The sequence below is a fragment of the Pleurodeles waltl genome, chromosome 3_1, assembly GCF_031143425.1.
Source record: "Pleurodeles waltl isolate 20211129_DDA chromosome 3_1, aPleWal1.hap1.20221129, whole genome shotgun sequence".
NCBI lineage: Eukaryota > Metazoa > Chordata > Amphibia > Caudata > Salamandridae > Pleurodeles > Pleurodeles waltl.
The window spans coordinates 17,628,516-17,647,269 of NC_090440.1; positions in this window are offsets into that span (position 1 = coordinate 17,628,516).

Consider the following 18,754-nt stretch of genomic DNA (forward strand, 5'->3'; position numbering starts at 1 on the left):
AGCCACCAGGCCTTGGCTCACTTCAACGGGTGACAAATCCACCCCCCAGCCACCAGGGCTTGACTCACTTCAAAGGGTGACAACTTCACTCCCCAGCCACCAGGGCTTGACTCACTTCAAAGGGTGACAATTCTACACACCAGCCCCCAGGGCTTGACTCACTTCAAACTACACACACCAGCCACCAGGGCTTGACTCACTTCAAAGGGTGATATCTCCACACCCAGTCCCTAGGGCTTGACTCACTTCAAAGGCTGATACCTCCACACCCAGCTACCAGGGCTTGACTGACTTCAAGAGGTGATAACTCCACACCCAGCCACCAGGGCTTGACTCACTTCAAAGGGTGATAACTCCACCCCCCAGTCACCAGGGCTTGACTCACTTCAAAGGGTGATAACTCGAACCGAGCCACCAGGGCTTGACTCACTTCAAAGGGTGATAACTCCACACCCCAGCCACCAGGGCTTGACTCACTTCAAACTCCACACACCAGCCATCAGGGCTTGACTCTCTTCAAAGGGTGATAACTTCACACCCAGCCACCAGGCCTTGACTCACTTCAAAGGGTGACAACTCCACACCCCAGCAACAAGGGCTTGACTCACTTCAAACTCCACACAACAGCCACCAGGGCTTGACTCACTTCAAACTCCACACACCAGTCACCAGGGCTTGACTCACTTCAAAGGGTGACAATTCCACACACCAGCCCCCAGTGCTTGACTCACTTCAAAGGGTGACAACTCCACCCCCCAGCCACCAGGGCTTGACTCACTTCAAACTCCACACACCAGCCACCAGGGCTTGACTCACTTCAAAGGGTGATAACTCCACACCCCAGCCACCAGGGCTTGACTCACTTCAGACTCCACACACCAGCCATCAGGGCTTGACTCACTTCAAAGGGTGATAACTCCAACCCAGCCACCAGGGCTTGACTCACTTCAAAGGGTGATAACTCCACACCCCAGCCACCAGGGCTTGACTCACTTCAAACTCCACACACCAGCCATCAGGGCTTGACTCACTTCAAACTCCACACACCAGCCACCAGGGCTCGACTCACTTCAAAGGGTGATAACTTCACACCCAGCCATCAGTGCTTCACTCACTTCAAAGGGTGATAACTCCACCCCCCAGCCACCAGGGCTTGACTCACTTCAAACTCCACACCAGCCACCAGGGCTTGACTCACTTCAAAGGTTGATAACTCCACACCCCAACCACCAGGGCTTGACTCACTTCAAAGGGTGATGTCTCCACACTCAGCCCCCAGGCCTTGACTCACTTCTAAGGCTGATACCTCCACACCCAGCCACCAGGGCTTGACTCACTTCAAAGGCTGACAACTCCACACCCAGCCAGCAGGGCTTGACTCACTTCAAAGGGTGATAACTCCACCTCCCAGCCACCAGGGCTTGATTCACTTCAAAGAGTGATAACTTCAACCCAGCCACCAGGGCTTGACTCACTTCAAACGGTGATAACTCCACACCCCAGCCACCAGGACTTGACTCACTTCAAACTCCATACCCCAGCCACTAGGGCTTGACTCACTTCAAAGGGTGATAACTCCACACCCCAGCCCCCAGGCCTTGACTCACTTCTAAGGATGATACCTCCACACCCAGCCACCAGGGCTTGACTCACTTCAAAGGCTGACAACTCCACACCCAGCCAGGAAGGCTTGACTGACTTCAAAGGGTGATAACTCCACCTCCCAGCCACCAGGGCTTGATTCACTTCAAAGAGTGATAACTTCAACCCAGCCACCAGGGCTTGACTCACTTCAAACGGTGATAACTCCACACCACAGCCACCAGGACTTGACTCACTTCAAATTCCATACCCCAGCCACCAGGGCTTGACTCACTTCAAAGGGTGATAACTCCACACCCCAGCCACCAGGGCTTGACTCACTTCAAAGGGTGACAACTCCACCCCCCAGCCACCAGGGCTTGACTCACTTCAAACTCCAAACACCAGCCACCAGGGCTTGACTCACTTCAAAGGGTGATAACTTCACACACCAGCCACCAGGGCTTGACTCACTTCAAAGGGTGACAATTCCACACACCAGCCCCCAGGGCTTGACTCACTTCAAAGGGTGATAACTCCACACCCAGGCACCAGGGCTTGATTCACTTCAAAGGGTGATAACTCCACCCCCCAGCCACCAGGGCTTGACTCACTTCAAAGAGTGATAACTCCAACCCAGCCAACAGGGCTTGACTCACTTCAAAGGGTGATAACTCCACCCCCCCAGCCACCAGGGCTTGGCTCACTTCAAAGGGTGATAACTCCACCCCCAGCCACCAGGGCTTGACTCACTTAAAACTCCACACCCCAGCCACCAGGGCTTGACTCACTTCAAAGGGTGATAACTCCACACCCCAGCCACCAGGGCTTGACTCACTTCAAAGGGTGACAACTCCACCCCCCAGCCACCAGGGCTTGGCTCACTTCAAAGGGTGACAAATCCACCCCCCAGCCACCAGGGCTTGACTCACTTCAAAGGGTGATAACTTCATACCCCAGCCACCAGGGCTTGACTCACTTCAAAGGGTCACAATTTCACACTCCAGCCCCCAGGGCTTGACTCACTTCAAACTACACACACCAGCCACCAGGGCTTGACTCACTTCAAAGGGTGACAACTCCACCCCCCAGCCACCAGGGCTTGACTCACTTCAAACTCCACACACCAGCCACCAGGGCTTGACTCACTTGAAAGGGTGATAACTCCACACCCCAGCCACCAGGGCTTGACTCACTTCAAACTCCACACACCAGCCATCAGGGCTTGATTCACTTCAAACTCCACACACCAGCCACCAGGGCTCGACTCACTTCAAAGGGTGATAACTTCACACCCAGCCAACAGGGCTTTACTCACTTCAAAGGGTGATAACTCCACCCCCCAGCCACCAGGGCTTGACTCACTTCAAACTCCACACCAGCCACCAGGGCTTGATTCACTTCAAAGGTTGATAACTCCACACCCCAACCACCAGGGCTTGACTCACTTCAAAGGGTGCTTTCTCCACACTCAGCCCCCAGGCCTTGACTCACTTCTAAGGCTGATACCTCCACACCCAGCCCCCAGGGCTTGACTCACTTCAAAGACTGGTACCTCCACACCCAGCCACCAGGGCTTGACCCACTTCAAAGGGTGACAACTCCACACCCCAGCCACCAGGGCTTGACTCTCTTCAAAGGGTGATAACTCCAACCCAGCCAACAGGGCTTGACTCACTTCAAAGGGTGATAACTCCACACCCCAGCCACCAGGGCTTGACTCACTTCAAACTCCACACCCCAGCCACCAGGGCTTGACTCACTTCAAAGGGTGATAACTCCACACCCCAGCCACCAGGGCTTGACTCACTTAAAAGGGTGAAAACACCACCCCACAGCCACCAGGGCTTGGCTCACTTCAAAGGGTGACAAATCCACCCCCCAGGCACCAGGGCTTGACTCACTTCAAACGGTGATAACTTCACACCCCAGCCCCCAGGGCTTGACTCACTTCAAAGGGTGACAATTCCACACACCAGCCAGCCCCCAGGGCTTGACTCACTTCAAACTCCACACACCAGCCACCAGGGCTTGACTCACTTCAAAGGGTGATATCTCAACAACCAGCCCCTAGGGTTTGACTCACTTCAAAGGCTGACACCTCCACACCCAGCCACCAGGGCTTGACTCACTTAAAAGGGTGAAAACACCACCCCACAGCCACCATGGCTTGGCTCACTTCAAAGGGTGACAAATCCACCCCCCAGGCACCAGGGCTTGACTCACTTCAAACGGTGATAACTTCACACCCCAGCCCCCAGGGCTTGACTCACATCAAAGGGTGACAATTCCACACACCAGCCAGCCCCCAGGGCTTGACTCACTTCAAACTCCACACACCAGCCATCAGGGCTTGACTCACTTCAAAGGGTGATAACTTCACACCCAGCCACCAGGGCTTGACTCACTTGAAAGGGTGATAACTCCACACCCCAGCAACAAGGGCTTGACTCACTTCAAACTTCAAACTCCACACACCAGCCACCAGGGCTTGACTCACTTCAAACTCCACACAGCAGCCACCAGGGCTTGACTCACTTCAAAGGGTGACAATTCCACACACCAGCACCCAGGGCTTGACTCACTTCAAAGGGTGACAAATCCACCCCCCAGCCACCAGGGCTTGACTCACTTCAAAGGGTGACAACTCCACCCCGCAGCCATCAGGGCTTGACTCACTTTAAACTCCACACACCAGCCAACAGGGCTCGACTCACTTCAAAGGGTGATAACTTCACACCCAGCCACCAGAGCTTGACTCACTTCAAAGGGTGATAACTCCACCCCCCAGCCACCAGGGCTTAACTCACTTCAAACTCCACACCAGCCACCAGGGCTTGACTCACTTCAAAGGGTGATAACTCCACACCCCAACCACCAGGACTTGACTCAGTTCAAAGGGTGATATCTCCACACCCAGCCCCCAGGCCTTGACTCACTTCTAAGGCTGATACCTCCACACCCAGCCACCAGGGCTTGACTCACTTCAAAGGCTGACAACTCCACACCCAGCCACCAGGGCTTGACTCACTTCAAAGGGTGATAACTCCACACCCCAGTCACCAGGGCTTGACTCACTTCAAAGGGTGACAAATCCACCCCCCAGCCACCAGGGCTTGACTCACTTCAAACTCCAAACACCAGCCACCAGGGCTTGACTCACTTCAAAGGGTAATAACTTCACACCCCAGCCACCAGGGCTTGACTCACTTCAAAGGGTGACAATTCCACACACCAGCCCCAGGGCTTGATTCACTTCAAAGGGTGATAACCCTTGCCACCAGGGCTTGACTCACTTCAAAGAGTGATAACTCCAGCCCCCAGCCACCAGGGCTTGGCTCACTTCAAAGGGTGACAACTCCACACCCCAGCCACCAGGGCTTGACTCACTTAAAACTCCACACTCCAGCCACTAGGGCTTGACTCACTTCAAAGGGTGATAACTCCACACCCCAGCCACCAGGGCTTGACTCACTTCAAAGGGTGACAACTCCAACCCCCAGCCACCAGGGCTTGGCTCACTTCAAAGGGTGACAAATCCACCCCCCAGCCACCAGGGCTTGACTCACTTCAAACTCCACACACCAGCCATCAGGGCTTGACTCACTTCAAAGGGTGATAACTTCACACCCAGCCACCAGGGCTTGACTCACTTCAAAGGGTGATAACTCCACACCCCAGCAACAAGGGATTGACTCACGTCAAACTCCACACAACAGCCACCAGGGCTTGACTCTCTTCAAAGGGTGATAACTCCAACCCAGCAACCAGGGCTTGGCTCACTTCAAAGGGTGACAACTCCACACCCCAGCCACCAGGGCTTGACTCACTTAAAACTCCACACCCCAGCCACCAGGGCTTGACTCACTTCAAAGGGTGATAACTCCACACCCCAGCCACCAGGGCTTGACTCACTTCAAAGGGTGACAACTCCAACCCCCAGCCACCAGGGCTTGGCTCACTTCAAAGGGTGACAAATCCACCCCCCAGCCACCAGGGCTTGACTCACTTCAAACTCCACACACCAGCCATCAGGGCTTGACTCACTTCAAAGGGTGATAACTTCACACCCAGCCACCAGGGCTTGACTCACTTCAAAGGGTGATAACTCCACACCCCAGCAAAAAGGGCTTGACTCACGTCAAACTCCACACAACAGCCACCAGGGCCTGACTCACTTCAAACTCCACACAACAGTCACCAGGGCTTGACTCACTTCAAAGGGTGACAATTCCACACACCAGCCCCCAGTGCTTGACTCACTTCAAAGGGTGACAACTCCACCCCCCAGCCACCAGGGCTTGACTCACTTCAAACTCCACACACCAGCCACCAGGGCTTGACTCACTTCAAAGGGTGATAACTCCACACCCCAGCCACCAGGGCTTGACTCACTTCAAACTCCACACACCAGCCATCAGGGCTTGACTCACTTCAAAGGGTGATAACTCCAACCCAGCCACCAGGGCTTGACTCACTTCAAAGGGTGATAACTCCACACCCCAGCCACCAGGGCTTGACTCACTTCAAACTCCACACACCAGCCACCAGGGCTTGACTCACTTCAAACTCCACACACCAGCCACCAGGGCTCGACTCACTTCAAAGGGTGATAACTTCACACCCAGCCACCAGGGCTTGACTCACTTCAAAGGGTGATAACTCCACCCTCCAGCCACCAGGGCTTGACTCACTTCAAACTCCACACCAGCCACCAGGGCTTGACTCACTTCAAAGGTTGATAACTCCACACACCAACCACCAGGGCTTGTCTCACTTCAAAGGGTGATGTCTCCACACTCAGTCCCCGGGCCTTGACTCACCTCTAAGGCTGATACCTCCACACCCAGCCACCAGGGCTTGACTCACTTCAAAGGCTGACAACTCCAAACCCAGCCAGCAGGGCTTGACTCACTTCAAAGGGTGATAACTCCACCCCCCCAGCCACCAGGGCTTGATTCACTTCAAAGAGTGATAACTTCAACCCAGCCACCAGGGCTTGACTCACTTCAAAGACTGGTACCTCCACACCCAGCCACCAGGGCTTGACCCACTTCAAAGGGTGACAATTCCACACCCCAGCCACCAGGGCTTGACTCACTTCAAAGGGTGATAACTCCAACCCAGCCAACAGGGATTGACTCACTTCAAAGGGTGAAAACTCCACACCCCAGCCACCAGGGCTTAACTCACTTCAAACTCCACACCCCAGCCACCAGGGCTTGACTCACTTCAAAGGGTGATAACTCCACACCCCAGCCACCAGGGCTTGACTCACTTCAAAGGGTGAAAATTCCACCCCCCAGTCACCAGGGCTTGGCTCACTTCAAAGGGTGACAAATCCACCCCCCAGCCACCAGGGCCTGACTCTCTTCAAAGGGTGATAACTTCACACCCCAGCCACCAGGGCTTGACTCACTTCAACGGGTGACAATTCCACACACCACCCAGCCCCCAGGGCTTGACTCACTTCAAACTCTACACACCAGCCACCAGGGCTTGACTCACTTCAACGGGTGATATCTCCACAACCAGCCCCTAGGGCTTGACTCACTTCAAAGGCTGACACCTCCACACCCAGCCACCAGGGCTTGACTCACTTCAAACTCTACACCCCAGCCACCAGGGCTTGACTCACTTCAAAGGGTGATAACTCCACACCCCAGCCACCAGGGCTTGACTCACTTCAAACTCCACACACCAGCCATCAGGGCTTGACTCACTTCAAAGGGTGATAACTCCAACCCAGCCACCAGGGCTTGACTCACTTCAAAGGGTGATAACTCCACACCCCAGCCACCAGGGCTTGACTCACTTCAAACTCCACACACCAGCCACCAGGGCTTGACTCACTTCAAACTCCACACACCAGCCACCAGGGCTCGACTCACTTCAAAGGGTGATAACTTCACACCCAGCCACCAGGGCTTGACTCACTTCAAAGGGTGATAACTCCACCCTCCAGCCACCAGGGCTTGACTCACTTCAAACTCCACACCAGCCACCAGGGCTTGACTCACTTCAAAGGTTGATAACTCCACACACCAACCACCAGGGCTTGTCTCACTTCAAAGGGTGATGTCTCCACACTCAGTCCCCTGGCCTTGACTCACCTCTAAGGCTGATACCTCCACACCCAGCCACCAGGGCTTGACTCACTTCAAAGGCTGACAACTCCACACCCAGCCAGCAGGGCTTGACTCACTTCAAAGGGTGATAACTCCACCCCCCCAGCCACCAGGGCTTGATTCACTTCAAAGAGTGATAACTTCAACCCAGCCACCAGGGCTTGACTCACTTCAAAGACTGGTACCTCCACACCCAGCCACCAGGGCTTGACCCACTTCAAAGGGTGACAATTCCACACCCCAGCCACCAGGGCTTGACTCACTTCAAAGGGTGATAACTCCAACCCAGCCAACAGGGATTGACTCACTTCAAAGGGTGAAAACTCCACACCCCAGCCACCAGGGCTTAACTCACTTCAAACTCCACACCCCAGCCACCAGGGCTTGACTCACTTCAAAGGGTGATAACTCCACACCCCAGCCACCAGGGCTTGACTCACTTCAAAGGGTGAAAACTCCACCCCCCAGTCACCAGGGCTTGGCTCACTTCAAAGGGTGACAAATCCACCCCCCAGCCACCAGGGCCTGACTCTCTTCAAAGGGTGATAACTTCACACCCCAGCCACCAGGGCTTGACTCACTTCAACGGGTGACAATTCCACACACCACCCAGCCCCCAGGGCTTGACTCACTTCAAACTCTACACACCAGCCACCAGGGCTTGACTCACTTCAACGGGTGATATCTCCACAACCAGCCCCTAGGGCTTGACTCACTTCAAAGGCTGACACCTCCACACCCAGCCACCAGTGCTTGACTCACTTCAAAGTGTGATAACTACACACCCAGCCACCGGGGCTTGATTCACTTCAAAGGGTGATAACTCCTCACCCCAGCCACCAGGGCTTGACTCACTTCAAACTCCACACACAAGCCATCAGGGCTTGACTCACTTCAAAGGGTGATAACTTCACACACCAGCCCCCAGGGCATGACTCACTTCAAAGGGTGATAACTCCACACCCAGCCACCAGGGCTTGATTCACTTCAAAGGGTGATAACTCCACCCCCCAGCCACCAGGGCTTGACTCACTTCAAAGAGTGATAACTCCAACCCAGCCAACAGGGCTTGACTCACTTCAAAGGGTGACAAATCCACCCCCCAGCCACCAGGGCTTGACTCACTTCAAAGGGTGACAACTTCACTCCCCAGCCACCAGGGCTTGACTCACTTCAAAGGGTGACAATTCTACACACCAGCCCCCAGGACTTGACTCACTTCAAACTACACACACCAGCCACCAGGGCTTGACTCACTTCAAAGGGTGATATCTCCACACCCAGTCCCTAGGGCTTGACTCACTTCAAAGGCTGATACCTCCACACCCAGCTACCAGGGCTTGACTGACTTCAAGAGGTGATAACTCCACACCCAGCCACCAGGGCTTGACTCACTTCAAAGGGTGATAACTCCACCCCCCAGCCACCAGGGCTTGACTCACTTCAAAGGGTGATAACTCAAACCCAGCCACCAGGGCTTGACTCACTTCAAAGGGTGATAACTCCACAACCCAGCCACCAGGGCTTGACTCACTTTAAACTCCACACACCAGCCATCAGGGCTTGACTCACCTCAAAGGGTGATAACTTCACACCCAGCCACCAGGCCTTGACTCACATCAAAGGGTGACAACTCCACACCCCAGCAACAAGGGCTTGACTCACTTCAAACTCCACACAACTGCCACCAGGGCTTGACTCACTTCAAACTCCACACACCAGTCACCAGGGCTTGACTCACTTCAAAGGGTGACAATTCCACACACCAGCCCCCAGTGCTTGACTCACTTCAAAGGGTGACAACTCCACCCCCCAGCCACCAGGGCTTGACTCACTTCAAACTCCACACACCAGCCACCAGGGCTTGACTCACTTCAAAGGGTGATAACTCCACACCCCAGCCACCAGGGCTTGACTCACTTCAAACTCCACACACCAGCCATCAGGGCTTGACTCACTTCAAACTCCACACACCAGCCACCAGGGCTCGACTCACTTCAAAGGGTGATAACTTCACACCCAGCCATCAGGGCTTCACTCACTTCAAAGGGTGATAACTCCACCCCCCAGCCACCAGAGCTTGACTCACTTCAAACTCCACACCAGCCACCAGGGCTTGACTCAGTTCAAAGGTTGATAACTCCACACCCCAACCACCAGGGCTTGACTCACTTCAAAGGGTGATGTCTCCACACTCAGCCCCCAGGCCTTGACTCACTTCTAAGGCTGATACCTCCACACCCAGCCACCAGGGCTTGACTCACTTCAAAGGCTGACAACTCCACACCCAGCCAGCAGGGCTTGACTCACTTCAAAGGGTGATAACTCCACCTCCCAGCCACCAGGGCTTGATTCACTTCAAAGAGTGATAACTTCAACCCAGCCACCAGGGCTTGACTCACTTCAAACGGTGATAACTCCACACCCCAGCCACTGGACTTGACTCACTTCAAACTCCATACCCCAGCCACCAGGGCTTGACTCACTTCAAAGGGTGATAACTCCACACCCCAGCCCCCAGGCCTTGACTCACTTCTAAGGATGATTCCTCCACACCCAGCCACCAGGGCTTGACTCACTTCAAAGGCTGACAACTCCACACCCAGCCAGGAAGGCTTGACTCACTTCAAAGGGTGATAACTCCACCTCCCAGCCACCAGGGCTTGATTCACTTCAAAGAGTGATAACTTCAACCCAGCCACCAGGGCTTGACTCACTTCAAACGGTGATAACTCCACACCCCAGCCACCAGGGCTTGACTCACTTAAAACTCCACACCCCAGCCACCAGGGCTTGACGCACTTCAAAGGGTGACAACTCCACACCCCAGCCACCAGGGCTTGACTCACTTCAAAGGGTGACAACTCCACCCCCAAGCCACCAGGCCTTGGCTCACTTCAAAGGGTGACAAATCCACCCCCCAGCCACCAGGGCTTGACTCACTTCAAAGGGTGACAACTTCACTCCCCAGCCACCAGGGCTTGACTCACTTCAAAGGGTGACAATTCTACACACCAGCCCCCAGGGCTTGACTCACTTCAAACTACACACACCAGCCACCAGGGCTTGACTCACTTCAAAAGGTGATATCTCCACACCCAGTCCCTAGGGCTTGACTCACTTCAAAGGCTGATACCTCCACACCCAGCTACCAGGGCTTGAATGACTTCAAGAGGTGATAACTCCACACCCAGCCACCAGGGCTTGACTCACTTCAAAGGGTGATAACTCCACCCCCCAGCCACCAGGGCTTGACTCACTTCAAAGGGTGATAACTCGAACCCAGCCACCAGGGCTTGACTCACTTCAAAGCGTGATAACTTCATACCCCAGCCACCAGGGCTTGACTCACTTCAAAGGGTCACAATTTCACACACAAGCCCCCAGGGCTTGACTCACTTCAAACTACACACACCAGCCACCAGGGCTTGACTCACTTCAAAGGGTGACAACTCCACCCCCCAGCCACCAGGGCTTGACTCACTTCAAACTCCACACACCAGCCACCAGGGCTTGACTCACTTCAAAGGGTGATAACTCCACACCCCAGCCACCAGGGCTTGACTCACTTCAGACTCCACACACCAGCCATCAGGGCTTGACTCACTTCAAAGGGTGATAACTCCAACCCAGCCACCAGGGCTTGACTCACTTCAAAGGGTGATAACTCCACACCCCAGCCACCAGGGCTTGACTCACTTCAAACTCCACACACCAGCCATCAGGGCTTGACTCACTTCAAAGGGTGATAACTCCAACCCAGCCACCAGGGCTTGACTCACTTCAAAGGGTGATAACTCCACACCCCAGCCACCAGGGCTTGACTCACTTCAAACTCCACACACCAGCCATCAGGGCTTGATTCACTTCGAACTCCACACACCAGCCACCAGGGCTCGACTCACTTCAAAGGGTGATAACTTCACACCCAGCCACCAGGGCTTTACTCACTTCAAACGGTGATAACTCCACACCCCAGCCACCAGGGCTTGACTCACTTAAAACTCCACACCCCAGCCACCAGGGCTTGACGCACTTCAAAGGGTGACAACTCCACACCCCAGCCACCAGGGCTTGACTCACTTCAAAGGGTGACAACTCCACCCCCAAGCCACCAGGCCTTGGCTCACTTCAAAGGGTTACAAATCCACCCCCCAGCCACCAGGGCTTGACTCACTTCAAAGGGTGACAACTTCACTCCCCAGCCACCAGGGCTTGTCTCACTTCAAAGGGTGACAATTCTACACACCAGCCCCCAGGGCTTGACTCACTTCAAATTACACACACCAGCCACCAGGGCTTGACTCACTTCAAAGGGTGATATCTCCACACCCAGTCCCTAGGGCTTGACTCACTTCAAAGGCTGATACCTCCACACCCAGCTACCAGGGCTTGACTGACTTCAAGAGGTGATAACTCCACACCCAGCCACCAGGGCTTGACTCACTTCAAAGGGTGATAACTCCACCCCCCAGCCACCAGGGCTTGACTCACTTCAAAGGGTGATAACTCGAACCCAGCCACCAGGGCTTCACTCACTTCAAAGGGTGATAACTCCACACCCCAGCCACCAGGGCTTGACTCACTTCAAACTCCACACACCAGCCATCAGGGCTTGACTCACTTCAAAGGGTGATAACTTCACACCCAGCCACCAGGCCTTGACTCACTTCAAAGGGTGACAACTCCACACCCCAGCAACAAGGGCTTGACTCACTTCAAACTCCACACAACAGCCACCAGGGCTTGACTCACTTCAAACTCCACACACCAGTCACCAGGGCTTGACTCACTTCAAAGGGTGACAATTCCACACACCAGCCCCCAGTGCTTGACTCACTTCAAAGGGTGACAACTCCACCCCCCAGCCACCAGGGCTTGACTCACTTCAAACTCCACACACCAGCCACCAGGGCTTGACTCACTTCAAAGGGTGATAACTCCACACCCCAGCCACCAGGGCTTGACTCACTTCAGACTCCACACACCAGCCATCAGGGCTTGACTCACTTCAAAGGGTGATAACTCCAACCCAGCCACCAGGGCTTGACTCACTTCAAAGGGTGATAACTCCACACCCCAGCCACCAGGGCTTGACTCACTTCAAACTCCACACACCAGCCACCAGGGTTCGACTCACTTCAAAGGGTGATAACTTCACACCCAGCCATCAGGGCTTCACTCACTTCAAAGGTTGATAACTCCACCCCCCAGCCACCAGGGCTTGACTCACTTCAAACTCCACACCAGCCACCAGGGCTTGACTCACTTCAAAGGTTGATAACTCCACACCCCAACCACCAGGGCTTGACTCACTTCAAAGGGTGATGTCTCCACACTCAGCCCCCAGGCCTTGACTCACTTCTAAGGCTGATACCTCCACACCCAGCCACCAGGGCTTGACTCACTTCAAAGGCTGAGAACTCCACACCCAGCCAGCAGGGCTTGACTCACTTCAAAGGGTGATAACTCCACCTCCCAGCCACCTGGGCTTGATTCACTTCAAAGAGTGATAACTTCAACCCAGCCACCAGGGCTTGACTCACTTCAAACGGTGATAACTCCACACCCCAGCCACCAGGACTTGACTCACTTCAAACTCCATACCCCAGCCACCAGGGCTTGACTCACTTCAAAGGGTGATAACTCCACACCCCAGCCCCTAGGCCTTGACTCACTTCTAAGGATGATACCTCCACACCCAGCCACCAGGGCTTGACTCGCTTCAAAGGCTGACAACTCCACACCCAGCCAGGAAGGCTTGACTCACTTCAAAGGGTGATAACTCCACCTCCCAGTCACCAGGGCTTGATTCACTTCAAAGAGTGATAAGTTCAACCCAGCCACCAGGGCTTGACTCACTTCAAACGGTGATAACTCCACACCACAGCCACCAGGACTTGACTCACTTCAAATTCCATACCCCAGCCACCAGGGCTTGACTCACTTCAAAGGGTGATAACTCCACACCCCAGCCACCAGGGCTTGACTCACTTCAAAGGGTGACAACTCCACCCCCCAGCCACCAGGGCTTGACTCACTTCAAACTCCAAACACCAGCCACCAGGGCTTGACTCACTTCAAAGGGTGATAACTTCACACACCAGCCACCAGGGCTTGACTCACTTCAAAGGGTGACAATTCCACACACCAGCCCCCAGGGCTTGACTCACTTCAAAGGGTGATAACTCCACACCCAGGCACCAGGGCTTGATTCACTTCAAAGGGTGATAACTCCACCCCCCAGCCACCAGGGCTTGACTCACTTCAAAGAGTGATAACTCCAACCCAGCCAACAGGGCTTGACTCACTTCAAAGGGTGATAACTCCACCCCCCCAGCCACCAGGGCTTGGCTCACTTCAAAGGGTGATAACTCAACCCCCAGCCACCAGGGCTTGACTCACTTAAAACTCCACACCCCAGCCACCAGGGCTTGACTCACTTCAAAGGGTGATAACTCCACACCCCAGCCACCAGGGCTTGACTCACTTCAAAGGGTGACAACTCCACCCCCCAGCCACCAGGGCATGGCTCACTTCAAAGGGTGACAAATCCACCCCCCAGCCACCAGGGCTTGACTCACTTCAAAGGGTGATAACTTCATACCCCAGCCACCAGGGCTTGACTCACTTCAAAGGGTCACAATTTCACACACCAGCCCCCAGGGCTTGACTCACTTCAAACTACACACACCAGCCACCAGGGCTTGAGTCACTTCAAAGGGTGACAACTCCACCCCCCAGCCACCAGGGCTTGACTCACTTCAAACTCCACACTCCAGCCACCAGAGCTTGACTCACTTGAAAGGGTGATAACTCCACACCCCAGCCACCAGGGCTTGACTCACTTCAGACTCCACACACCAGCCATCAGGGCTTGACTCACTTCAAAGGGTGATAACTCCAACCCAGCCACCAGGGCTTGACTCACTTCAAAGGGTGATAACTCCACACCCCAGCCACCAGGGCTTGACTCACTTCAAACTCCACACACCAGCCATCAGGGCTTGACTCACTTCAAAGGGTGATAACTCCAACCCAGCCACCAGGGCTTGACTCACTTCAAAGGGTGATAACTCCACACCCCAGCCACCAGGGCTTGACTCACTTCAAACTCCACACACCAGCCATCAGGGCTTGATTCACTTCAAACTCCACACACCAGCCACCAGGGCTCGACTCACTTCAAAGGGTGATATCTTCACACCCAGCCACCAGGGCTTTACTCACTTCAAAGGGTGATAACTCCACCCCCCAGCCACCAGGGCTTGACTCACTTCAAACTCCACACCAGCCACCAGGGCTTGATTCACTTCAAAGGTTGATAACTCCACACCCCAACCACCAGGGCTTGACTCACTTCAAAGGGTGCTTTCTCCACACTCAGCCCCCAGGCCTTGACTCACTTCTAAGGCTGATACCTCCACACCCAGCCCCCAGGGCTTGACTCACTTCAAAGACTGGTACCTCCACACCCAGCCACCAGGGCTTGACCCACTTCAAAGGGTGACAACTCCACACCCCAGCCACCAGGGCTTGACTCTCTTCAAAGGGTGATAACTCCAACCCAGCCAACAGGGCTTGACTCACTTCAAAGGGTGATAACTCCACACCCCAGCCACCAGGGCTTGACTCACTTCAAACTCCACACCCCAGCCACCAGGGCTTGACTCACTTCAAAGGGTGATAACTCCACACCCCAGCCACCAGGGCTTGACTCACTTAAAAGGGTGAAAACGCCACCCCACAGCCACCAGGGCTTGGCTCACTTCAAAGGGTGACAAATCCACCCCCCAGCCACCAGGGCTTGACTCACTTCAAACGGTGATAACTTCACACCCCAGCCCCCAGGGCTTGACTCACTTCAAAGGGTGACAATTCCACACACCAGCCAGCCCCCAGGGCTTGACTCACTTCAAACTCCACACACCAGCCACCAGGGCTTGACTCACTTCAAAGGGTGATATCTCAACAACCAGCCCCTAGGGTTTGACTCACTTCAAAGGCTGACACCTCCACACCCAGCCACCAGGGCTTGACTCACTTCAAAGGGTGATAACTACACACCCAGCCACCAGGGCTGGACTCACTTCAAAGGGTGACAAATCCACACACCAGCCCCCAGGGCTTGACTCACTTCAAACTCCACACACCAGCCATCAGGGCTTGACTCACTTCAAAGGGTGATAACTTCACACCCAGCCACCAGGGCTTGACTCACTTCAAAGGGTGATAACTCCACACCCCAGCAACAAGGGCTTGACTCACTTCAAACTCCACACACCAGCCACCAGGGCTTGACTCACTTCAAAGGGTGACAATTCCACACACCAGCACCGAGGGCTTGACTCACTTCAAAGGGTGACAAATCCACCCCCCAGCCACCAGGGCTTGACTCACTTCAAAGGGTGACAACTCCACCCCGCAGCCATCAGGGCTTGACTCACTTCAAACTCCACACACCAGCCAACAGGGCTCGACTCACTTCAAAGGGTGATAACTTCACACCCAGCCACCAGAGCTTGACTCACTTCAAAGGGAGATAACTCCACCCCCCAGCCACCAGGGCTTGACTCACTTCAAACTCCACACCAGCCACCAGGGCTTGACTCACTTCAAAGGGTGATAACTCCACACCCCAACCACCAGGGCTTGACTCAGTTCAAAGGGTGATATCTCCACACCCAGCCCCCAGGCCTTGACTCACTTCTAAGGCTGATACCTCCACTCCCAGCCACCAGGGCTTGACTCACTTCAAAGGCTGACAACTCCACACCCAGCCACCAGGGCTTGACTCACTTCAAAGGGTGATAACTCCACACCCCTGTCACCAGGGCTTGACTCACTTCAAAGGGTGACAAATCCACCCCCCAGCCACCAGGGCTTGACTCACTTCAAACTCCAAACACCAGCCACCAGGGCTTGACTCACTTCAAAGGGTGATAACTTCACACCCCAGCCACCAGGGCTTGACTCACTTCAAAGGGTGACAATTCCATACACCAGCCCCAGGGCTTGATTCACTTCAAAGGGTGATAACTCCTGCCACCAGGGCTTGACTCACTTCAAAGAGTGATAACTCCAGCCCCCAGCCACCAGGGCTTGGCTCACTTCAAAGGGTGACAACTCCACACCCCAGCCACCAGGGCTTGACTCACTTAAAACTCCACACCCCAGCCACCAGGGCTTGACTCACTTCAAAGGGTGATAACTCCACACCCCAGCCACCAGGGCTTGACTCACTTCAAAGGGTGACAACTCCAACCCCCAGCCACCAGGGCTTGGCTCACTTGAAAGGGTGACAAATCCACCCCCCAGCCACCAGGGCTTGACTCACTTCAAACTCCACACACCAGCCATCAGGGCTTGACTCACTTCAAAGGGTGATAACTTCACACCCAGCCACCAGGGCTTGACTCACTTCAAAGGGTTTTAACTCCACACCCCAGGAACAAGGGCTTGACTCACGTCAAACTCCACACAACAGCCAACAGGGCTTGACTCACTTCAAACTCCACACACCAGTCACCAGGGCTTGACTCACTTCAAAGGGTGACAATTCCACACACCAGCCCCCAGTGCTTGACTCACTTCAAAGGGTGACAACTCCACCCCCCAGCCACCAGGGCTTGACTCACTTCAAACTCCACACACCCAGCCACCAGGGCTTGACTCACTTCAAAGGGTGATAACTCCACCCTCCAGCCATCAGGGCTTGACTCACTTCAAACTCCACACCAGCCACCAGGGCTTGACTCACTTCAAAGGTTGATAACTCCACACCCCAACCACCAGGGCTTGTCTCACTTCAAAGGGTGATGTCTCCACACTCAGTCCCCGGGCCTTGACTCACCTCTAAGGCTGATACCTCCACACCCAGCCACCAGGGCTTGACTCACTTCAAAGGCTGACAACTCCACACCCAGCCAGCAGGGCTTGACTCACTTCAAAGGGTGATAACTCCACCCCCCCAGCCACCAGGGCTTGATTCACTTCAAAGAGTGATAACTTCAACCCAGCCACCAGGGCTTGACTCACTTCAAAGACTGGTACCTCCACACCCAGCCACCAGGGCTTGACCCACTTCAAAGGGTGACAATTCCACACCCCAGCCACCAGGGCTTGACTCACTTCAAAGGGTGATAACTCCAACCCAGCCAACAGGGATTGACTCACTTCAAAGGGTGATAACTCCACACCCCAGCCACCAGGGCTTGACTCACTTCAAACTCCACACCCCAGCCACCAGGGCTTGACTCATTTCAAAGGGTGATAACTCCACACCCCAGCCACCAGGGCTTGACTCACTTCAAAGGGTGAAAACTCCACCCCCCAGTCACCAGGGCTTGGCTCACTTCAAAGGGTGACAAATCCACCCCCCAGCCACCAGGGCCTGACTCTCTTCAAAGGGTGATAACTTCACACCCCAGCCACCAGGGCTTGACTCACTTCAAAGGGTGACAATTCCACACACCAGCCAGCCCCCAGGGCTTGACTCACTTCAAACTCTACACACCAGCCACCAGGGCTTGACTCACTTCAACGGGTGATATCTCCACAACCAGCCCCTAGGGCTTGACTCACTTCAAAGGCTGACACCTCCACACCCAGCCACCAGGGCTTGACTCACTTCAAAGTGTGATAACTACACACCCAGCCACCGGGGCTTGATTCACTTCAAAGGGTGATAACTCCTCACCCCAGCCACCAGGGCTTGACTCACTTCAAACTCCACACACAAGCCATCAGGGCTTGACTCACTTCAAAGGGTGATAACTTCACACACCAGCCCCCAGGGCTTGACTCACTTCAAAGGGTGATAACTCCACACCCAGCCACCAGGGCTTGATTCACTTCAAAGGGTGCTTTCTCCACACTCAGCCCCCAGGCCTTGACTCACTTCTAAGGCTGATACCTCCACACCCAGCCCCCAGGGCTTGACTCACTTCAAAGACTGGTACCTCCACACCCAGCCACCAGGGCTTGACCCACTTCAAAGGGTGACAACTCCACACCCCAGCCACCAGGGCTTGACTCTCTTCAAA